General features: G+C 40.3%; 1 protein-coding gene across 1 annotated transcript in view; it reads right to left on the reverse strand.

The window, feature by feature from the left end:
* The window catches only part of LOC134211686 (homeobox protein araucan), a 106,415-nt gene that overhangs the window by 33,232 nt on the left and 47,578 nt on the right, over window positions 1-25,605 (reverse strand). The gene's annotated exons all lie outside the window — the stretch shown is intronic.

Genomic DNA, 25,605 nt, shown 5'->3' on the forward strand with positions numbered 1-25,605 from the left:
GTCTGTTTTATTATCTCCATTTTATGATAGATCAAACAATTATGTATGACAGTTTTGTTAAACACAATGTAGATACGGCACTAACATTTATTGCGTACTTCCCACCAACAGTACTCAATAGATAACATACTACGAAAGTTCAATGAAGGTGGAATGAACCCAATGTGATGAGGATGGAGCAAAGCACGCACTCCCATAATTCCAATAACAAAGCATCATTCAGCACAGTAAGTAACATACTCGGTTGCGTTCTCTTCGAGTATTAGCAAAACGCGAAAAGTGAAGTGAATACCATAAAAATCACACCGCGAGCTCATCGAACAAAATCGGAAAGAAGGTTGAGGCTCACTGCAATAAAACAATAAAAAACAAGATGAATCCACCTAGTAGGGACGGTATTCTTCGTATGTTTTAAGGAGGATAGTGAAATATATACACATGAAAAAAAAATTGTTGATCCCCGTTTGGCCTTGTGAGCAAATTCTTTTAATTGCCAATCTATAGAAGACGTGTTCAAATTTTTGGGTGAGAAATATGTACATACTGAGAATTACATACAAGTCACATATTCATGGTAGACAAAGAAAATCTTTCCATTTCAAAATCAAGCCACGTTCCAGTTGGAATGTAAAGCCATTCAAAAAGAACAAAAAAAATGGGACCTTTGAAATTCTCCCAACCTTGTCCATAAGGGTACGTGCAAATACGTGGTCTAACAAAACACGACAGCGAATTAATTATTAGAGCTTGAAGAAGAAAAAAACATTTTTGGAGTGATCTTATAGCATTTCAATACAAACAGGGCAAAAAAAAACAAAATAAACAGAATAAAAATCACTTCAATGTAATATCAATAAAACAAGCTCTTTCCTACGTTTACTTAGAAGCATCAGTTTTTGCGGAAAATGTCGACTTGTACAGAACCGTAAGAAATTGTGAAGCGAGGGTAAGACAAATGATGCGCAGAATTGTCGACCAAAGTTTTCGAGTAATCACTGGAAATCAGTGCAAATGTTATGTACATAAACAAGTTTATTGGCACAGATGGCGAAATATCGGTTTTTTCTCCATACACATTGGCTGGTTCTGTCACTCACGATGCGTACCCGAAGTTGACTCTAATGGGTCGTAAAAATCGCACATACGGATTAAAGAGGCGCTTCAAGTGGCTCTGCACCAATAAATGGAAGGGAGAGTTTACACACCCGGAGCTGTTTGTTTGATCAATATACGAGCTCACGCACCACAATGGGAAAATGTGCCGGTTGGATTGGGGACCTCACCTACCCTGCGTGAAGCACAGTGAAATAAAACGCTAAATCAACAAATTACGCTGCCTGTTGAAGTTGTTGGTCTAGTCTAGTTTGACGCGAAGCTAACAAGATACCGTCGGTGAATGTAAAATCATGTTTTGTTGGCATGAAGGGGTCCAAGTTCTAAGTGATTCAAACCGAAACAGATCGCTTCATGTGACGGTCTTTCATGAGGAGATTTAAATATTCAGGATTTTTTGGCCTGAAAGCAATATGTCCCCTTTGAACAAACAATACACGTTGCGTTGAAATGATTTTTCGTTTTTCCGGCCACTATTTAAATCAATTTAACTCAGGTGAAAATATTATGGTTGGTTCTAGCTGAACGCAAACAAATATTGTACAAAATAAACCACGATGCATGTTCCAACCAACTGCGTTACAGGAGACTGTACTGCACAGTCCGGTATTCGTTTTCCACCCACAGTCCGGATTTGGATGCAACACGGTTGTTTTTGCTCCTTTTTTCTACCTTCGCTGGGCATCTGGCACAGCCTGCTTTGTTTGCTTAGATGGTTACAAAACCAACACATTTTAGCACTCCGGCGTCGCCGAAGTTACCTTCGGTCGTTAGCGGCGCGAATGATCATTCCCTCATAGTCCTGTCGGCGCTTTTCTCTCGTTGAAAGGTCTCAACATCAAATCAATATTTATTGTATGCATAGATCGTGTTTACACATCAGCATAGGTTTTTCGCTTCAACACATATTCGAGCTCTTTTTCTCAGCTGCTTGAAGGGTTGTTTCATCAGCTCCACCGTTGTCAAACATCATTCATCAACCACACACTTTGGCATCTGAGTGCTTCTTATCGCTTTGTACGAAGTGTAAGTCCTTCCCTTTATGAGGTCAAGGTATCAAGATTTCAAGATTTGTGTATTCCTATCTTCCAGTCGGTCGGTTGTTCTTTCATTTTAGTGTCAACTTTCATCGTGAGAGGCGTGCAGCAGGGTGCGGCAAAATCTTTTTGATCTTCTTACTTTTATCAACATCAGTTCTCGTTTTGATCGAGACGAAGATCATTTTGAATAAATAAAAACTAAAAACAAGATTTTTATTGAAAACAGCCATTTGTCGATTTTATTTACTTCTTTCCCTTCTTCTGTGATTTCATCGGCGTTTCAGAAAAAGGTCCCCCCACGCCTCTCGCCACTATACCGATGTGTGGTTCGAGGAAAGACACTTTGGGTAAACGACAGATAAAATATTAATACAACACGAACCAGTGCTTTGCTTACGGTCGGACATGGACGGCTTCAGCTTGGGTGCCGCATCATCCACGTCCACTGCTCCATGGTAACGGGGAACTTTTTGTGATATTCTAGACGCCGCCACCTTGGATGTCAGGCACAAACCACGAGAAAGCCACGATGTCTATCAATTATCAAACGGAAAGGTTAATACGAAAATCAGCTGGTTAATTTTTAATGATTCCTCCGTACCGCCCCTTCTTTCCATGGTCCGACATGGCATGGCCCGGCCAATGACAGACGGCAGCTCCAGTTTGAACTCAATTGAAAATTTATTGACTCGAAATTGGATTAAGCTTCTCCGGTCGTAAACAATTGTCCATAATTCATTTGGTTGTCGCGCGACTTGTTTTAAAGCTGTCACCACCATTACGATGGAAGCATGGCGTTTCTGATGGTACCATCATTGTCTCACGTTTCGCTGCATTCTGTCATAATCGACAGCTCGTGTCAGCCATGTTGTCGCCTGTTCTCGTCAGTGTTAATTTAAACTATTAGTTGATGCTCATAAATAAATTTATGCCGCTCTTGTGGTTTGACCAAGATCGTTTCACCGAAAACTGTTGCTTGCTGTCGACTGACTGAGAAGCTTGTTTATGGAATCAGTAATAATAAACCATTAGCAGCCATTTTCCGTTTAGAAGACAGTATTTTGAAACATGAATCTCACACCGTTTATCACGATGTCACCCTGCATGTTTGCAGTCTCCTGCTTTACAAAATGAGCTAATCAGCTTATGCAGTCCGGAACTGACGTCAACCGACAAGCAAAATCGCGTATTCCATAAAATTATCAATTTCCACCAAATGCCATTCTATTCTTCCTCAAACCTCCACTACGATAAGCACCCGTAGACGCGCGCAGAACACTCTCCGGGAAGCAGTATTTATCACCGTTGCGTCGCTTCCGTCCCTCTGATCCTGCGGCAAATTGGAACCGAGTCAACGAGTGACTGATGGCACCTAGTGTGACATCAATGCTCATGAGGATGGGTTTTAAAAGGCAACTGGACTCACGAGCACACTCACACACAAATACACACACCGCCGATTCGCACCCTGTCTGCGCCGTAGACCCAGGTTTATGTATTGTTCTACATCGTCGAACAACCGTTTTTTCCTCATTCCATCCGTGTCGAGTTCTGATGGTCGTAATAGGCTTGCAGCCATAGCGCTGACTCGACACGTTGTATGGATTTGAAAAATTTTGTTTATACCATGAAATAATATGATAATCGGATTACGCTTTACATTTTATGTTCCGCCACTGCTAGGCTTTGCCTCTTCCCTTTTGACGTTCAACTCGGATCGGGCCTAGTGGAAGTCAACGCTTTTTCTGATCCAACGAGTGGATAATCACATTGGACTGAGTTATGAAATATATTACGCTTATTGGATGAAAACGCGACAATTCAACAAATATCTGTATGATTCAGTATAAGTAACACGCTCCTTGAGACATCAAACAAGCTTAATCATTCCGTTATCAGCGCTGCATTGCCCGTGTAACCAAAGAACATCGATCGTCTACAAAAGTGGGAATTTGTTACGCTGGTACGGTGTTGTTCGATGTTCGCGAGGCTTGTCCAAACAGCGTTCCACTATACCAGGCGTAGAATACAGCACTTCAAATGGATATAACAAGGAGCTGGAAGCTTCTCTATTTTTCCACTCGTTGCTTTTATCAGTAGATTGTCTTCGAATTAGATAGCTGTCGGAATATTCGAAACATGTCGGAATGATAGATCGGAAACGGCAGTTGGCCAAGTGTTTGATGTGATGCGCAGTGATTTCTCACTCGATGCATGGCTAGTTGATGGCTTGGCAAATATTTGATAATCGCTGATAAAAAGGAGTACAGCGCTCGTGTAAATAGCCGAATGCATGTTCACAGCGGTGAACCAGAGTCTACCGCGGCATTACCCGTACCTATTGAAACGTAGGTTTGCGCGCCTATTATAGACTACACCCGAGCGTGCGGTAGAGCACAACATTATGGAGCTGATAACAGAATTCTAATGATGTTTAAAATAATGATAATATTATTCTATCAACGAGGAACCCGTGTGCACTGCGGAACGCAACAGAACTTGTCACAAAACATGCGGTAACGAGAACGTGTGTTAGGCCTCGCTTCTGTCAACCAATTTCATTTACCGCACCAAAATCACATCCAACCTGCATTGCGTCCTCTACTGGACCCTGCCGGACAGGGACGGTCGGGCGGTGCCAATAGAGTGCCGTATGAAGTGTGACCCGTTAATGCCGGGCGGCCGAATTCGTGTCATCGACTGCGTTATCTCCGCGGGCTGTGACAGTTTCAACTCGCGCACTAATCGTGATATCAAGCTTTACGGTGCCTTTCACTGGCTTCTGCCGATGGTAGCACATTAGGCTAGTGGAATTATTGGTTTTCATGTTCGAAATCATATCGAAATTGATTTTGTTTTCCAAGTTAGTCGAATCGTATATGTATGCCAAGAAAAAAGGCGGATTACAAGAATAGACAGTCCAATGAGTTTGATTGTGCGACAGAACTCGATGTTTGAAGATTTTGTTTAAGATTTGATTGAGATACAAATTATAGGCGACGATATTTGGCACATTTGACTTTTTGACAATGTCAAACGTCAAAAGCAAAACGAATCGTCTTTTGAAAATGGTATCCCTGTTTTGAATTTGGTCCAGTCAAATTAAAAAAAAATTAAAATTTAACCCATGAGATAGTTGGTGTTTAAATAACGAAACTTAGACTTAGTTGAATAGCGGAACAGGCGTCTCACATAACAACCAATTCTAGATGTGAAGTTTGTGAAAAACAAGTGTTTGCCAGAAACATTCAAGGTAGAAAGTATTAACAATTTATCTGTATATGGTTATGTTTTGCAAGATGGTGATGGTTTTAAAATTAGATTTGAATTTTAAATTATTTCTCTGGTCCAAATATTTTCAGCAAGATGATATCTTTTTTTTCTTTTCTCGTATTTCACTTTCACACGGCTATTACATTTCGAAAATTAAAGAATTGAACTAAAACCATTTGAAGCATATTTACTAGGTAGAAAAACTATTTCTTATTATCATCGTAGTCATAAACACGTTGCTCTATTTCACTACCCTACAGATTACGTTCCTTAAAATAAATTCTATATGCTTTAATTGATCAATTGCGATATGAAGTTGATTTATCGTGTTAATATTTACAATCAACGGTGCTTCCATTTACTTAGCAGTTTGTTGACAATTTGAACAAGGATTTGCTTGTAACATCGATCGAAGGCAAGAGCTGATAATAATCCGATAAACAATCAGAACTGTGGAAAATTCGCGAAGAAAGTTCGATGAAGCCACGACAAGCACCAACAAAAGCCTGGGCATCACGTACGAAGCTGACTGTCCCAGCCGTCTCCATCCGGCAGCAACGTGAGCCAATGTGCTTGAGGAGAATGTGGTGAACCCGAGTGTACACATCAACGCGTTCGCTGAATCGGAAAATATGCCCGATAACAGCGCGAGTCGTGTCAGAACAAAGTGAAGCAAAACGCCACAGACGCCTGACATGATAGTGACATTTAAATGCATTTCTCGTAATTAATAAAACGCCGTCCGAGCTGAGTGAGCGGCGATAGGAGGAAGGCGAAAAATATGCCAAGTACAAGGCGGTTTGGATTTAATATTCTTTTTTTCAGCGAGTCTTGAAGTGCAACTACACTCCTCATTTTAGAGTTGCTGCGTGCGAGTCATCATTTCTGTCTGTTTTCAGATTATTTTCAGACGTAGAAGAAGTCTCACACCTCAGCAGAATTTTCCGCCGGGTTATGGTTCCCATGTACTTAGTGCAGCGGGATTTTTTTTGCCATTTTAGTGCAGAAATCCATTACGGGTTGTAAGTTAGCCTTAGCATTATTTTATAATGTTCAATAGAATGCGGCAACAATATTTTCAACATTTTCAGAATCATTAAAGACATTGTCAATAATTCAACAAAAGTTTTAAACAAATAATAAATTCTGGTAGGATACAAAAAATTACAAAGCGAGAATGAAATTTGAGCAATTTGTTTATTCAATTTTCCAAACATTTATATTAACGATAGTTGACTCCTGCATTTTCTATACCGAAACAGAGAAAGATAATCACCTCAAACAATTACTGCATTTATATGCGCAGTTGGGCTTATGACACCTTTCAATTCACCCATTCAAAAGCTAAGCCAAGGAACGGTCAACCTAAAACTTCTTTTCTAGAGGATCAACACGGACATGGGCAGCTGCAACTGCATCACAGGCCATTCCACTCAGAGTTGTCAAACGCTCATCTGCCAGTTGGTAAGCCGTCCAAAACGAGAAAATTGCTCCTTTTCAATTATGCTGGAAATTAGCAACCCGAAACGAACCATGCCATCCAATTGACATGTTGTTTCAGTGTGACACAAATGGGACCAAACACTGGGCTGCAGGAATCCTATCCAGTTTGCAGTCAACCATTTCTAATCTGCTGAAACCCTGGCCTTCCATCGATCATCGAAAATGAAAGTGGCAAAGTAGCGAACGACAAGAAATTCATCGAAAGAAAGTGAAGCAGAAGAGCTTAATCGTGCGGAACGAAGTCGAAAACAGCAAAGTACTCAGCGCTGACATAGAAACATACGAACAATTAACCATTTTTTTGAGAAAACAAAATATAATTCGTTTAATTGTATTCCGCCCAGACGAACAATGGTATCGGCAAAATTGGCTATCGGAACACTAAGCCAGTATTGATACAACTTTTCACACTGAGCAAACGAACATACCTCGAACATACAGGAAAATTGTTAACATGATGTTTCGATGTGCACGATGAAAAAACGGCTATCGGTCTACACTCGGTGTTGGTTGGTAAGAATCCGCTGGAAAAGCGCGCGAAAATGGCGCAACATGGAAATTAAATAACAACACTATTTACCGAGCTCAAATCATATTTTTGCCGCACTGCCTCGCTGGAATGGCAGGAGCAGGACAGCTACCACGTATCCATTTAACTACATCATTAGCTCGCCGGTTCGGATCAGAGTAGGCTGAATTCGCGCACATGTCTCTGTCTACTCTGTGATGTGCCCATTGGAAGGTTCTGCTTTTTTCGCTGCCCTGCCATCAGGTTGCAATTTGTTTCCAGTCCTCAGGTGCAGGAACGCGGGGCCAAACGATTCGGTTCCGATATTTCAGCAGAGCGTAAACCCATTTCGCAAGTAAAACGTTCTCGCGCTGCATTATGCGATCCAATGTCACTGTTGAGAAAATCTAAAGTTGATTGCGATAAGGAAAATTGTTCCTTACTCAAGCAGATACGCCCTTTTGAAGCAATGCTGCCAAATTTAGAAAAAAAAAACCGTAGAAGGTCTATGCCTAGGACTGCGACTGTACGCGTCAGCGTTGCGGGACAAGCGGAGTCGAAACGGATCGGAAAAATATGTTCAATAAATAGCTTGTTTGTACACGGGTTTATATATGTAGGTATTCCGCCAGTTGCATGGCACGCAAATTTTGACTGACAACTTATTAACTATACAATTGAGGGAACGAACGAGAACGGGTTGTTTTCAATTTAGCGTGCTCTCCGGCTATGCGGCTCGTTATAGCAATGTTCTGCCGTAGGTACTGAGGTTTGTCGGGGAATCGTCGGCGTGTTGCGGGAATGGGATGTGGGTTTCTGAACAGTTGTTGAGTTTGTGTAATGTAACGAATTTACAGGATTTTCATTTTATGTTGAGCCGATAGTGCTTTGTGTATTTGTTATTATTATTTTTATAACTCGCTGACGATTGTCGGTTATTGGTTGACGCACGGGGAAGCGCAGGGGAGAGTGGCATTTGGCGGGTATTGTTTGATGGCAAAATGAATGGCAATTCTGGTTGCTGCATGCAACGATATTCTATGGATAAACTATGTTTGTCTGCGATGGAATTAAAATGTTTTTTCACGGTGTTCGGGTCAGGAACAGGCAACATTCCTACATGTGTCATGTAGGAGTTTTTATCAAATTATATTATTATTTCCTACTATAATGAGATTTTAGCTCGCGTTTTGCATGTTTCCAGTGGATTTTGATTGGTTGATTTTACACGATTCCACGCGATGATACACATGTATTGCTCTATGCTAACATGATGCGAATGACTTTTTGTGTGTCATTAACATAATTAGTTGCGAAGAGTTGACATTGAGTTCATCGAACATTGTATGAAACGTTTAGTGACGCGACAAAATAAAATATAGGTAAAACTCTTAGTTTAGTGAGCCTGTTTTGATTCGTCTTTGAAAATTTTCACCATTATTGGTTGCATACAATGGGCGGTTGTAAAGCAAAGAACGGTACCCTACCGACCTAAATATTCATGGTTTCAACCCAGCTGCAGCAATAAAAAAAAAGAAAGTGTTGATATTCCTCCATATAAAAAATAATAAAAGTTTTGATCAAACATGGAACCTTTTTTTCCAAAATTTAGTATACTTTAGCATTTCGTCAGTTATTAATTGAAAACTTTTCTATGTTAGCTATTGCACGTGCATGTAACTTGTTAGCATGCAAAATGGATACATTATGCTCTGGGTGTCGGGTGTTCCATCCCGAAATCATTCTGGACCGGACCGAGAATCGAACTCGCCTTTTCCGGATTGGCAATCCAGCACTTTAGCTTCCAAGGCTCTCTGGAGTCCCCATAGTCATTTTAAACGTATTTTATTTTGCTTAGGAAACGCCATTTTAAATTTTGCCGATCGGATGAAGGAATGCTTATTCAAATGTTTGAAGTATGCTTATTCATATGTTAAAGATTGGCACCTACAGGCTATTTGAACCGCTTTTGTTTTTTAATGATTTATTCTTAATTATAACAAATCGCGTTAATTATCTATCAATTCAGTAAGTTGGGTTCGATAAAGAATAATACACACATAAATCAAAATTCAAGTGTCGCGACATTGACCATAAGGCTTTTGGTGATCCATTCAGCCCAGATCAAAGACACCTTGTTTATGTTGCCTAGCAACGCGGCCCAAAAATCTGATTAGCGCAGTAGGCTATCACAAATTACTTCTTCCACGTTGTTGCACACGGCCATCAAGTATGCATGGCTGCGTCCGCTAAATTAATAAATATATGGTCGACCATATTTAAGTACCCTCGTCAAAGCTAGGTCTGCTGAACATAAGCGGAGCAGCAAAAAAAATGGAAAGCGCCGTGGTCGTTGTCACCGTATCGCTCGGAAAGTTACCGAGTAGTCATCAGTCGCGCCCGTTGGGGGACATCACCTAAAATGCTAATTTGATCCTTTGCATGTTTCGCACTCTCGCTGCGCCGGATTTTTTGTGCGTCCCAGGCGCTGTTCCCTCTATCGTTTCGTCTCTAATGTTTCCAGTTCCAAATCCGCCGTTGTTACACATGTATCAAAAATTGTGCTCGGTTCACGCCGTTCATGGTCGTTATGATGATGATGAATGATTACAGAACGCAGTCTTGTTATTTTTTACTTTTTTTTGTTTCTGCGTTAATACTCGCTGCTTCGGTTGTGTGTTTTTAGTTTCCTCCTGGTCTCTTGTTCGCGCATCATGGCGAGAGGGGAGGAAACCCTCTTAGCGCTAAAGACCCATGGAATATGCTTTCATTAAAAGGTTGCAACCTAACCCGTCTGAGCATTCATTCCGCTTGCTCATTTTATTAACAAATATCTTGTACGCGCTGTATTTAAGGGCGTGGTTATGCTTAATAAGCTTGCTTCCATTTTTATTCCGCTTTTTTTCATTCTGGTTTATGAGCTGCCTTCTGGTTGGGGTGTTGATTGTTGAACATGCGCAACGTGCTCAACTCGCTACTGGTTTTATTCATACTTCGAGCAAAATGTTGTGACAGGGAGGGCAATAGTTGAGCAGTGCTTTCTTGTGTAAATAGATTCTTGTGTTTTCTATGGCAGATAAATATCATAATTACTTTAGGTTTACAAGCCAGAAATACTAAAGAAAGTATATTGTTGCTCCTTACTGGCAAAACTTTTGACTACTGGAATAATTCCGTATCACAGATTTGGATTCGCACTTCATTTATGCATTGCTTATCATTGTTGCTGGCATGCCAAACGGATTTTCCAGAGAAGTTTAGAAAATTTCTTATTTTACATGGACCAGATCAAAATTCTTGCCCAATATTGATCAACTTTGTTGCCTTCACACAAAACGGGTCTGTCTTGAATATTATTCATTTCTCAGACTACATAAGGCCGGAGTGGCTTGTGCAGTACATAAAAGTCTTCTCCGCAGTTTTCCAATTTTTCCGGTGCGAACAATGGATGATTCCATCTGAACCCTGCCATAGATAGTACGCAACAACTCGACAACTCCAAATGCGCGTTGATCCTCCACGAGCATTGTCCAGGTTTTGTGTGCATAGAGGACTACCGGTCTAATGAGCGTTTTGTAGATAGTCAGTTTAGTACAGCGGCGAACTTTCTCCGATCGGAGCGTTTTGCGAAGTCCAAAGTACGTACGATTTCCCTGCCATGATGCGTCTCCGAATTTTTCTGCTGGTATCGTTGTAGAAGGTCACCAGTGAGCCGTACTTTGGCGAATACTTCAACCACCTCGATTTTGTCACCACCGAAGCTTGTGGTCCATGTGGTCCATTTAAGTCCATTGGGCAAGCTGCTAGAGTACACAGTGAACAGAAGAGCACTCAGGCAAAGTCCTTGTAAGTCTTTATTATGACTGTTTGAAGATATTTCTGACAGGTCTGATGATGAATCTTAATTCACCTATTTACTTCACTGCCGTTCTATGCAGTGTTGGTAGAATAAATCCCAAATCTCAATCATTGAAGCCTTATGCAAGAGCTAACTCTCTTGCGATTCAACAGAAAGAGCGTCACGCTCGAGTTTTATTTCATTTATTTCATCTTTGGTTCTAAACCACACAGACTTAAGTATCCTAATCCTATTTTTGAAGACAAATTTACTAACATTATAATCAAACATATCACATACATCGTTAAACAATCTACAACATCTGTCAAGTGGTTTGTTGTAACCGTAAGCAGTGCGGTGTGTCGGGGTCAGAAAGCAATCGGGGATTGCGTAATCGGCGGCTAGGTGCGTGGAAGTTGATTTCCCGGAGCACGCTACTGCAGTTAATGTTGTCACGGATCATGTCAAAAATAAAAAGTCGTTGTAAATACATTCGGCGTTTGGAGAATGTTTGCAAACCAATGAGCGTACATCTGTGCTCATACGGTGGCAGGTTATCGGGATTGGTCCATGGCAGCTGTCGTAATGCGAATCTGACGGAACGTTCCGGGATGCTTTCTATGCGTGATGCATGAATCGCATGATAAGGAGCCCATATTTGAACTCCGTTCTCAAGAATGCTTCGGACCAATGAGCAGTATAGTGTTTTCAATGCATAAACATCATCGAATTGTGCAGAGTTGCAGCGCAGGAGCCATGCATAGTGTTGGCTTTAGAGATTGTCTTTGAGATGTTCTCGTTGAACCGAAGCTTACTGTCCAAGGTAAGGCCAAGATCCTTCATGGAGTTAACTCTCATAAGCGGTAACTGGTCCTTCGAATAGGCAAATCTGATTGGTGAGTGAACACGAGAAAAAGTAATGATTCTTCATTTGGTGGCATTGGCTTGCATTCCGTTTAAATGACACCACGATGATAAGCGCACAATGTCGGCTTGAAGTGTACAGCAATCTAAAGCTGACTTCACGACTCGGTAAATTTTCAGGTCATCCGCAAAAAGCAATTTGCACGAGTTTAGCTGATCGCAAACGTCGTTGATAAATAGCGCAAACATTAAAGGTCCTAGGTGACCCCCTTGTGGAACGCCAGACGGAATCTCGAATTTATCGGAAGTGGCGTCACGAACCTTAACGAAGGCTTTTATTGAAGTCAAGTACGAATGAATTCAGTTGACGATCCACGATGGTAGACCAAGACGGTTTAGTTTCAAAATAGCAAGATCATGCGGAACTCAATAGTCAATATACACAGCATCAACTTGTTGCCGCTTCTCGATGCATCCAATAACACTATTGGTGAAGCTCATCAAATTAGAGATCGTCGAACGTTTTTGCATGAATCCATGCTGGAATTCTGATGTAACGGATTTAACGGCTGGATAAAGCTAGTCATGCAACAGTCTTTCGAGTACTTTGGCCAAACAGTTCAGGTTCGAAATGGGCCGATAATTTTCCACGCTTTGTATGTTGCCGGATTTGAAGATCGGTGTAATTGATGCGTGCTTCCAGGCATCAGGGAACACGCCATCCGCGAGTTATCGGTTGAAAATTGTCAGGGCTGGGACAGCCAGCGAGGCTGCACAGTTATTTATGAACGACGGTGGCATCTGATCTGGACCAGGTCCCTTCGAAACGTCAACTGCATTAAGAGCGTTTAAAACCGTGTCAAAACTGAGGTTTAGCTGCGGTAGATGGATGTTGAAGCTTCGTAACTCATCTAAATACTGTTGTGGCGGTGAATGGTAATCTGACTCAAACACACTGCGAAAGAACTCAGCAAAGAGATTTGCAGAAATGTTACCGGCGGAAGAATTATGATTACCATAGAAGACGTTATTCGGAATGCCAGCTGACCTTTTGCGAGTATTCACAAAAGACCAGAACGATGAAGGGTTCTTTTTGAGGTTCCGTTGCATTTGTTCAATGTACTCACGGAAACGAACTTCATGCACGCTGTTACACTCAGCTTCCGCAAGTTGAATAGCATACTTATTCTCAGTTGTCCTGGAACGAAAATAACGTTTACGGGCCTTGTGTAGGTTCCGTAGTTTGCGCAGCTGCGGGTTCCATCATGGTTGTTGGCATTTTGTAGACATTCTTCGGGTTTTTAGCGGGACATTGTCACGAATTACTTGGTAAACATTGTCATAAAAAACAGTCACAGCATCATCCACCATTTCGAGGTTTGACAAACACGTCCAGTCCAATGCAGTTAATCTAGCGTTGATTACATCAAAGTCACATCGTTCGAAGTTATATTCGTTCCGTGCAGCTGAATTCGACTGCGGGAGTTGCAAGTCTTCAGAGGAACATTCGAGCGTCAAAACAAATGGCTTGTGGTAAGGATAGACTTTCAAAATGGCAGCAGGTGATTCAAACAGTTCAACTCGATCAGGATTACTGACGAAAACTAAATCGAGAAGCCTACCATTCGCATTAACTAAATCATTGATTTGCTGCAGTCCTGTGGCTAGTAAAGACTAAACTACTGTAAGTTCTTGTTCCGACGAGGAATTGAGAGGCAGAAACCCATGCACTTCATCATCGAATTCCCAGGTCAAATTAGGAAGGTTGTAATCGCCCATGACTGTCATGGTATCACGAGGGTCAGCTAACTCGAGGAGACGAATGAGAGATTCACCATGCTTAGCGTAAATATCGGCGGGACTGCGCGGTCGAATATAGATGCAACACAGACAGATGGACTCATGTGGTAGCATAGCTTTCACAATAACTTGCTCAAGATCATCGCTGCCTTCAAGAAATACGGCTTTCGAATTCAACTCGGCTCTCACTGCGATTAGGACACCTCCCCCACGCTGAAATACACTGGTGCGAGAGTTTCTATCACATCGGTAGATGGTGTAGTTGCTTGACAGTTCGGAGTTCGAGATGTCGGAATAAAGCCATGTTTCTGTGAATACGATGACATCAAAATCACAGGACAGCAGTGAATCGAGAAGAGTGCTTCTTTTTGTCCTCAATCCACGGACGTTTTGGTAACAAGTGGTAGCGGAATGAGGAAGAATAGATACGACAGTAGGAGAGACTTCACGAACGGAGGAAGCTTCTAAATGCTTTTCACGCAGAATCGCATCGTTTCGCTCTTTCGCCGTAAAATGCTTTCGCTTCAAAAAGCGACAAAACTCAACCGAAGTGTATTTTTCGTTTACGTTTGGATTAATTATACATTGTTTAAAACAAAGAATGTTACTTTGATAAATTCTGAGATGAAGAACAAATACAAATCTTGCAATGATACAAATCGAGTTGGGTTTGGTTTTGACTTGCGCTTGATTTGAATCGTGGATGAGATTTGAGAAGTTGATTTCGTCCTGTAACCGTTCGGGAATGTTCATGAGGATTAGCTAAACGGTGGCTTTAGCGCCACTCAAAGAGAGACCACCGGTCGTGTTCGATTTGCCTGACTTTTGGAGACCTTTTCGAACAGGGAAATTCTCGAACGGTTCGCGGAATACTCGTAATCAATTTCGTAACGCATGAACTAACTATGGCTCTTTTTTCGTACGAATTCTAGGGAAGGCCTACGGAATGTTCACTCATTCGAGTAAGGAAACGAAACTGAAACTTAATTTGATTAGCGAGTATGCTTTATTTGCCAACTGGCATTAAACGTAACGTAATTCAACCAATTCAAGAATTCAATCAAAACACTATATTTTAGATCATTCATTCGCATTGGACACGTATTTAACGTACGGAATGGAAAAGAGCAAACATGGCCATGTAATAAAAAGCTCTTCACGTACCTGCGCAGGATTTTGATGACTCGGTGCTGGCGGGAACGATGAGGCTATCGTTGTCTCGATGATGGCGACGATTACTTCGAAGATGGCGGTAACACGATGGCGGTCACCGGCGGGTCCGTACTGCGATTTGGCGCGCAGCGATGGAGATGACCCGTGTGCGATATGGCCGATCTAAAGGTGCGGAGTGAGTGGCGGCTGGAACGGAAGCTTCCGATTTCGATCGGAGAGAGTGTTGTGGCACTTGGCCTGAATCCCAGGACGATCGGCTCCGCCGAATAGAGGCACACGTACCCAAGCGACCCGGCTTCGCGTACCTTTCCGGTTCACCGAGCGGGGAGAGGTGCGTCCTCTATCCTTTGTCTAGGATCGAGGTTCGTGGCGTGCAATTGACGACACGCAGAAAGACGAACCTACACTCTCTAAACACTGGTCCGAAAATGTAACGGAATGGACCTTTCCGTCGGCGGTTAACGACCGACGTGGAATATTCGCTACGATTGACTAGCGATCTCACTCACCTCCGTTTGGCTACCTACTTGAGGCGGGCCTTCGTTGGACACACGGGTCGGACGGTCCTCGGACGGTCAACGGACGAAAGCGTGGTGAAGTACCACGAACGGAATCTCGATGAGATGATGAATGCCGCCAATTAGCGACAGAAAATCCAGCCGTACGAAAAAAAAACGCAGGGCGCTGCGTGTCCAACACGAAATCACATTATTTTAAGAATTGCTCAACTTAATTAAATTTAATTACCTTTTTTCGTATTAATTCACTTCAATAAAATTATCTGAGCAGAAAACGCAATCGATTGGACATCGGTCCACTAAGCTAGGAAGAAAAACACAGAACATTTAACACCACTTATTTTTTTTAAACTCACTCACTAATTTTACCTTCAAATTAAAATTAAAATTACTCAACCAAAAAATTAAACTTTCAAAAACTAAACGTAAGTATTTAATTCGCGCACTTCTGCTCTCCAGCCGATTCGTAGACGAAATGAGCGAGTCTGAGTCGTACTTGCGCCAAGAAATTTTGAATCTTTTGAAATCATTTTACTATTCAACTATTCAAATCTCAAATCATTCAATTTGATTGTAAAGCATATTCAAATAAAATTGCGCCAACCGATTGGCATGGCGATCGGAGGCATGGCGCCTGTTTGCCGCCTATTTGCAGCTCACATGCGTGCCATAATGAGTTGAGCTTTTATAACAAATACTATAAACTTGAAATTGATACAGGAACGAACAGATTTTAGGAACGCAAACGAAACACGACACACGATCATAAATTAAAACTAAATTCAAAATTTATTTTTGACTTATCGGTTCTAATTGAATATTTTTATTTAAATTTTAATCGAAACAAACGTAAAACGTTACAGTCCCAACACTGCTTCTATGCATAATTGTTCCATGTCTGTCTTTATGGATTTTGACTTTTCATCACAGAGCAGTTTTTTTATGTATATTTAAAGATTACGCTTAAAGATTTCGTACTTTGTTCGAACAATAATGATTGAAAACAACACCAAGTTTGATCAATTCCTCCGCAAAATTTGTCTCGATTGAGCATTTTTGCAGATTATTTTTTAAATTTAACCTATGGAACCTGACCATATGCATAACAGCAAGGAGAAAACAACCAGAATGTTTTCTATGCGAAAACGGACAACCAACTATACACGAAGAGAAGCGAGAACAGTGAAGCAAGAGCAAGCAATCGACGATACTAGACAAAGACTTTCGCTAGTGCTGTCTGTTGCTAGTAGTTTTGGCAAGTTAGATACTCGTTTCACGGTCTGGAAAAGTTTTTTATTCGATTTGGAAAGATTCTCGAATTGCTAGGAATTGTGCACCCAGTTCTTTTTTTACACGGGTGAGTTTTAGTCGATTAAGACCTTAAGCGTTAATGAAACTATGAGTCAACCCCAGGAAAAAAATTACAAAAAATCAAAGAATATTCAGGTGGTATTTGAAAAGCTGTGAAAAATCAGGTTAACCGGGAAATTGAAGAATACCAATCGTGTAAAAAAAAAGTTGGGTGTATCATGTGGATGACACACCCCAATTTCTTCATATTGGCAGGTATGGATAGATTCCAATTATTATGCTTTTAAGGACAAGCCTCCCGGAATCCAAAACTAAATGCTTTGGCATTTTAAAGAGCACCCCATTCAAAACGGAAGCCACGCACAACTGTCATTTTTAGTATTCCACGAATGCTGCAACGCAGCTTGTTCTTAAGAGAGCATCCTAAAAGCAGACCAAATTCCTTTGAAATCATGTTCCTGTGGAAATTGTTGGTTCAATATTGTCATCAAGTCTAGAGACAAGAAATAGTTTAACTTGTGTATAATCAAAAGACCTGTAATTACAAAAAATAGCTATATTGTCATTGATTTAATTCTGTCAAACAAGGAGCAAAAAGTATGAGATTGAAACTCGAACAAAGAAAACAAAATAATCTTGTCTATTTGAGCACTCGTTTAATAAAAATATTCTTGATTACTGAGTCGAGATATGTTTGATACAGTTTGTTGATAATTAAAGCCGCTACACGTTATTTTGTGCGTAAAATCGAGTGATTTTTCATTGGCGCTTGATGTGGATTTGGCTGCAGCAATGAAAAAATAAATAAATATCAGATCGTTGAATCGGACATTATAGCTGCCATGTTGGTTTCTGGAAAATTATACCCTAACTACGGATAGGTTAGAAGAAATAATTATCATTAGATATAATTGAAACGCTACTGAATAAAGCATTCGTAAAAGGGAGGAACCGAGTTAGCTTCAATTTTGTCGATACCCTCATTGTGAAACAGTTTTTTTATGAGGTTTGTTTTTCCATCCAACTGATAGTGCATCATCTACACCAGCAGCCGTAAATTGAACCCGGCACCCGCCGCCATGATGAATTCGCAGAACGAGTGGAAGAAATCACCCATTGGAAAGACCCTAATTTAAGCTTTAGGGTGCAGTCTGACGTTTGAACAAGCCGAAAACTTTGTGCGCCATGTTCAAGGTAGGTATTTATGAAAAATGTTTCCAACGCGAATGGCGATGGGAAAGAGATGAGGAAAACAAACTTGCCCCGGGAAAAAGTGATACCGAAAGTCCAACCGTCAGTCAGCAGTCGTAAATCTGTCGCTATAAAATTGTGTACTTATGTACTTATAGGCTTGAGGTTGCGCACAAGCAACCAGTTCTAACCCGAGATAGGCAGACAAGACAGTTGCTCGGGCCGCGTGAGATAGAGAGGGAGACTAACAGAAAACGTAATTACCAAACCATAAAACAACGACGGCCGCTAACAATAATAACGTTGTTTGTTTATGGTTTTAAATTAACCGTATTTATGTATAATAAAATATGATAATATTTGTGCACCTCGAACAAATGTCAACACGTCAGTTTCTAGTGCGCCACCACCGGTGGCAGTAAACATTATCTGTCATTCCGAATTGATTGACGATGCACAACATGCGAGATTGATGCACTGCTATCAGCCTATCGATTCGCAGTGACCTCTATGGTAATGGGTCGAAAGTGTTCGAATGAAAGTCGCTTCTTTGCATAATTTGTTTCGCGGTGGTCTAGAGCTAACACGTCGCTAACAACTAATCTCTTCTGCCTAATGAGAGTCGTGAACAGCGGCGGTTGCAACACAACATCCGATGCGTATACATCGCTAATATAATTTGATATCCCTTTGTGTAGCAGAACCGCAACTAAAACAACAAAAATGCTCACGTTTTCGCTTTTGTGTAGGTTTCGCAGTGTATAACATATATTTTCTGTAAACTTCCCTGTCGCTACCTTGGGCAAATGCAATTTATCGTCGTTTTGTTGCACAAAATATTAGATTTCACTAGTTTCAGCTACATAGGTTTCAACATGGGAGCTTCACATTTTCCTCCTTCTTGGCCCACCGCTGCTAACGAAAACAGAAGCAAGAACACAAAGACGTGAGATAAGAAGAATCCAGCAAGCTTCTACTATTACGGCGATTTGCTCGGTTGTCATTGGGATCCCTTGTAATCCAATCCAGGGCAATCGCGTGCATTGCTGTTCAACATATACGGGAGCACTTGTCACAAGAGCGACGTACTGTCATATTGCTGTCAGAGGGGTGCGTTCATGCATGTGTTCTTTCTGTTTTAACCACAAACAGCACACTAATTAATTAGGCTTTCAACATCTCGTCACACGGCCGTCACAGAGGCGCAACCCACTCGGGTTTGGCATTCGTGACAATTTTTGCACTACGAGACTTTTGGACGCACATTTTACGACTTTTCGCTTTTTATGACTCTCCAGGTGGGCGCTGAACTGTATGGCACTACCGTACAAAATTGTTGGGGATTTTGTGTCAATTTGTCCGGGATCATTTGCTAATTGTTTTATGACGGGAGAAATTGTAGGCAATTGAAAAAAATGTCTAACGTTTGAGCAATTAGACTTATTATGATTGCGGTTAGCTTTTGCTTTATAATTACTAAAATACTTAGTTTTGGAGTCTGGCAATCACATGTTTATAAATTGACATCCACATCATATTAGCAGCAAGATAAGATAAACAATAAACAGCCTTTGAGCAGAAATGTTCGTGAAGTAAAAACTTATAATTTATAAGACAATCAATAAATGGCAGCAGTATTAGCGTAGTTATTACTTTTTAATGCGATCAGTATGAGTATAAGTATCATTTAGGTTACAGTCCTGAAAACTCATAAAAACAATACAAAGCTATACATCTTTTCTGTAATCCATCTGATTTCAATATAAAATAAGGAATTGTCTTACAATTAATAATGGACCATTTTTTACAAAGGATCAACAATAATGTTTTATATCAAATATAATGATGTATTGTTATGAAATGTAGGGACCTGGCTGTACATTTGAGTAATAACGGACCATGGAGCCAATTTGTTCGCCAAAGTTTCAAAGACCACAATTTGCTGGAAAAAGTTCATTCCAATGAAAATAGTTTATTTGCCAGACCTGAGAGTTGACCATAAAAGCACAGAAAGGCGATACAAAAGTGTATCGCATCACAACTATATATGAATAAGCCAGTGGCAGTGGTAGACAATCAACAACCGGTTGGATCCAGAGGGCAATAACAACGCGGTGCGCCAAAAAGCCACCCAAGTAAGCTATTATCGATAAACCACGTGGGACAGTAAGCCCGATCAATGGGAGGAATGCTGAGGAAGCCTACCGCGAACATCAATAAAATATGAGTATTAGTACTATTAACCTGCCACCCCGTTCCCCTGTGATGGACTATCCGCGGTCTCAACATTTTGTTTTGAAGCCGTGGTTCACTGCATGAAAAAAAGTTTGTATTTTTATTAACATGCCAGGTCTGATTTGAATAAAGTCTATGACCACCGATCGGTGGTTTCGTTTGCCCGACGAAACCGGTTCTCGAAACTTGCTTTCGTTTTCTCGCATCCAAAGCGTCTTATAGAAACCAAATCGAAACATATCGACGCAGTCTGCCCAAGCAGTCAGGGAGTCGTTAAACATTCAACACTGGAAGGCACATATTAACAGCCTTGTTACCAATGATTCATTACTATACCGCGTATCAGTTTCTAACAAAAAGGATTACCGAACGCACAGGTCCGGAATGGTGTCGTTTGAAGCAAGGTCAGTTGGTGATGCCTTGCAGCAGATGATGGTACGGTTGGCGTGTGAGCTGCTGCTAATCTTTCGATTTTGTTTTGGTCAGATTTGATGGAAATTTCTCTTTACTGCTCTATTCAACCGCCTTCATAAATTGAAGCGGAAAGGCATTCTAATCCTACCTAAAATGTATGCGACGGAAGAGCTGATTCATTTTCAGGCCATTAAAGAATTAGGCTACCGGATTTGACTGATCATCGATCGAGGCTAAGCACACAAAAAACACAAAATTTGTAACAAATTCCATGCCTTTTTCGGGAATGTTTTGATCGACGATCAGTTAAATTGTAACAATGGAAAGTTGCTTCCGACCATATTGCGAGCATGAAGTTAGTATTTAGGTAACAATGTGTGAATAAAAGTCAAACCTTCGTGCTAGAGAAAAATCCCTTCGACAAATAGAGTACGCAAGAAAATGAAAAGGTTTGTCGTAAGAAGCATTTTCAGCTGGGTGATAAAAACCGTACCAAATCAGATTATCTTCAAATGTCGTGCGAGCTACGTTGTCCTGAGATTGACGAGGGTCTCGCTGCATAAAAGACTGGATTACAGTGACTTCTGCTGAGAAATATTGATGCACATACACGTAACTCAAGCACTTCTAGGAACAAACGTTGTATTCAACCAAAAACGCTTATTTGCTCCCTTTCAATAAAATGTGTTACATCCTCGGAGCTGCAGAGTATACCTTTGCCAAGGATGAGGTCCGCCCACCGGAACTTTCCCGATGCTTAATCACATTAGGTGATGATAGTGTTAATAAACACATTAAACCGGAACGGAGGAGGAAAACAGATTTTCCATAAATAAACAATAAAACTCCCAGCAGCCAGCCAACGGTTGGGCGCCATGTGCGAGTGTGAGATAAAAATCAACAAAAGGATGACGATAATGACTGAACCCGTCCCCTCCGATGAACGAAGGACTAGCAGGCCGAACGATGGTCGCCCTCAGCTGACTGACTGTATTTAAGTGGGTAGCCAGAGATCCCGATCTAGATCTCTTCATGCAGCATAACGCAGCATCGACGGTTGGTTGGTCGGTCGGGGGCGTATGTTGAATGTGAGGCTGTAAATGATTCCATCATCACGCAATATAGATGTGCAACCGATGGTGGTACCCGAAAGGACGGCGGCGATGAGTACCAATAGATGGTGTTCGACCATACGACGACGACAATAAAACGTTTCATTTTTATTCTGAAGTCGTATAAAAATGGTATCAAACACAATGTGTTACCCTCTGTCTATCTCTAGGCCAAAACCTTTCGCAGATGACGATGATGATGATGACAATGCTGTTACTCTTGCCTTTCCCTTTCCGGAACACGACGAAGCGAGACGTATTCAGTTATGTATCGTAAAATGTAATATTTTATTAATATTAATATTTACACTGGAAATGAAATAAATGAGAAAGATGCGAGAGCGATACTCGATGATAAGTTTTGGTTCTTCCCCTGTCGTTTAGTGTAAATAACACATTAAATCATAATAAATGATCAAGCATTAGGTGGTATCCCGATGAGACTTGATTTTGTTTCTTCTCGCTGTTGGTTATCCTCCGGTTCAATGCAGCACAACAAGGCCTAGCCGCACAGGCAGGGGAAACCCTCCCAGGTATTCGTCGTCGCCGTTGTCGGGCATAAACCGAAACGTCACCGTAGATAAACTGGAGTATTATTTTAGGTGTTAGGTCCGGCTTTTGGGATGTGAAATTGGATTGGAATCCGGGTTTTAGATAGGGACAGAGATGTTTCGGGATGGACAGGAAACGGACAACAATGGGCTTCTGCGTAGTACGTGGTAAAGGTGGACTGAAGGTACTGCTGTTGGGATTATAATTAGAGCAAGCAGCGTTTATGTTTTCTCTTGTTTGTAGGTTTGTAGGCCATCAAAATGAACAATATTTTAAACTGTGGCTTGCAACAGAATAACAACTTTTGTGATCATTTTCCAAGGCTCTCATAGATGTGTAAAATTTATCCGCAGTACAAATATCACGTTCTTTCAAAGCATTCATCACTAAAATCAATCAAGTGGCAGCCAAATTTTCAAAAATATCAAATTAGCTTTTTTCTGGAGGTACGTTTTTCTTAGGCGACGATCTGGCGCTTATTTTTCGTTGCCACCAAAAATAAGCGGAGGAGTAGATGTTTATGGGCAATACAAAATTAGAACCGATATTATTGGTACCTTTAGTCTTCAGACTATATGGTTCTTATGTGAAAAAGCAATTTTTACTTTATTTTTACATCAGTATGCTTGCCAAAGCTTTTGATTTTAGATCTGTACCAAGAAATCCGAAGTGAACGTTAGAATGTCGATCGAAATAGAAAATAAACACAGGAGAGCCTTTTTTATGACAAACGATATTTTTAAACGTCAGATTGGAAATGTCCCAAACATTCATGAAATGTCAAAAAACAAACTTTGAACAGTTTTCAAATACTTAGAGTGAAATCAGTAGTGATTCATTTTCATTCTACATTTTCGACCACTATTCTAGTTTGAATCTGGAGCAAAATAGAACAAACTCGCTGGTTTCCCCAGCAGTGTTCTATTCACGTTTTACATTTTTTTTAATTAAATGAAATTATTATGTTGCTACCAAAAAAAGGCGCCATTGCAAAGTGGATTGATGCGTAGATAAAATGACGCATTCAGACACCAAAACAATTGAAAAATATTTTAATTTCGTGACTAAATCGTTGTTCAAATCTACAGAAAATATAACAGAGCGTTATACCAGTTTTATTTTTTTGACAGTTGACTCGTATACAAAATAAATCTAGAACAGCTGCTGGGAAAATTCATGTTTCAGATTCATATTCAAACTGACAGACCCGAACGATTTGAATTACTGCTGATTTTACTCTTAGATTTTTTTCAAGACTTCGTCAACCTAAATCACACTCAATCCTATTTTTTTTTGTTATTGCTTATGATCAGTTGAATGTTGTAGATTTGAGATGAGAGAAATAGAGATAGAGGGTTGGGTAAAATGCGTCACCACGTTTTCTTGGATATAAACCCAAATTTTGTCTCAAAATCGTGAGCGGCTATTGCCAATGGACATTTGCAAGCTGTTACACAGAAAAAACTTTGTCAAGAGGTCTGGTTTTTTTTTCGATGCAATTTTGTTGTTTTCATCAACAATGCATTTTCTTAGATACAAAAAACATTTTCTTTTTATTACAATCAGTCTAAAACATTGAATTCCTTAAAGTACACCCGTTCCGTGTAATAGGGTGCGTTCCAAGTGTAAAAAAGTTTTCAGATCAAACTTTGAAAATTCATGTAAAAAAGTTTTATGATGTCTCGACGAATCACACAAAATTGAGCAACTTTGCAAAAATTTTGTATGGGATTTTTTTGCTCGGCCGTGTAAAAAAAAATCCGTGTAAAAACAGAATCGGGTGTATAGGACTGACACTAATCTTATGCAAAATAGTGTGACTATTTTAGTGAAAAATATTGGAATATTTTGATTATCATTTTTGGGTGGCGTATATTGCCCAGCGTCGTTCATTTTAAATGGAAATACACAATTTTGGAATTAAATCATTTTCTTGTAATATAGTTGATATTACCTGGACCAATGACTTATATGTTAGATTATTGATAAACACTTCGAAACTTCATTGCTTCGGATGAAATCACCATTAAATTAAAAGATTTGCTTAGGAGGCGCATATTGACCATCCTTCCCCATATAGAGGAAATAATGGCACTCGCCACTGTTAGTAGGTGTTTCCACACAAAACGTAGATCTTATCTTCATCATTCACAGAGGCACTCAAAAAATAAAGCGATAAAGAAACCTTCAAGATAATATTGCTCTTGTGCAAATAGTAGAACTCTTGTCGGCATTCTGCTTATAAGTCGCAGGTTTGATTGATACTCTTCATCTAATCCAGTTATTTTCTGAAGTATAAAACATAGCGTCATATATCCAGAGATAAATTCATGTTGATTGGTTTTATTCATTTAAAACAACATCATTTTCTTCAATTTGGCTATATTTCTAAAATTCCACTTTTAGGCAGCTCGGCCAAGTTAGCGGTGCTCAATAAGCAAAATTATTTTTTTCGAAATTAACAATAAACGTGCACAAAAATTCATGAAATATTGGAATTATTCTAATTTTTTAGGAGAGGTTCAGAATTATAATAATCTTAGCACCCCAAAACATCAAATTCTAGAGGGTGTTTAGAAATTCAGTCGACTAAAATCTAATGCAATCTTATTTTCGTATAATTTGATAAAAAAAATCTACGCATTACACTTTCCAGGAATGTACGTGTAGCGCCATGTCTTTGTTTTGGTTTTGAGGTTTGTTCTTTAGTGTCAAAATAACGCTTGCGCTCCACTTCAATAAAAACTATGTACTCGCATGTTTGTCAAACTGTTTAATGAGTTCCACCAACGTTTGTCAACCTCGGGCAACGCTTATTGATAGGCTTTGAGACCTACATAAACTTGCATGTTGTAAAATGGCTGTTACGTCACTTTTCCAGTTTACGACAGAGTTGCCGTATTGAATTCATGGCCAGGATGCTGTTTAAAGTTTATGTAGGTCTCAAAGCCTATCAATAAGCGTTCCTTCCAGCACTAGAAGGGTGGTACATATTTTCAAAAACATACTTTTGTTTCTGAAGTAAAACAATTTTCTCATTATGTTTTATTAAAAACAATAACGTACAGGCTGTGCCCACTGACAGGAACCCGCCTCCACGCTAGAGGACTACACAATTGAAAATATTGTCCCTCAACGTCAAGCAGAACTTGACGAAGAC

Source organism: Armigeres subalbatus, chromosome 2, assembly GCF_024139115.2.
Source record: "Armigeres subalbatus isolate Guangzhou_Male chromosome 2, GZ_Asu_2, whole genome shotgun sequence".
Lineage (NCBI taxonomy): Eukaryota > Metazoa > Arthropoda > Insecta > Diptera > Culicidae > Armigeres > Armigeres subalbatus.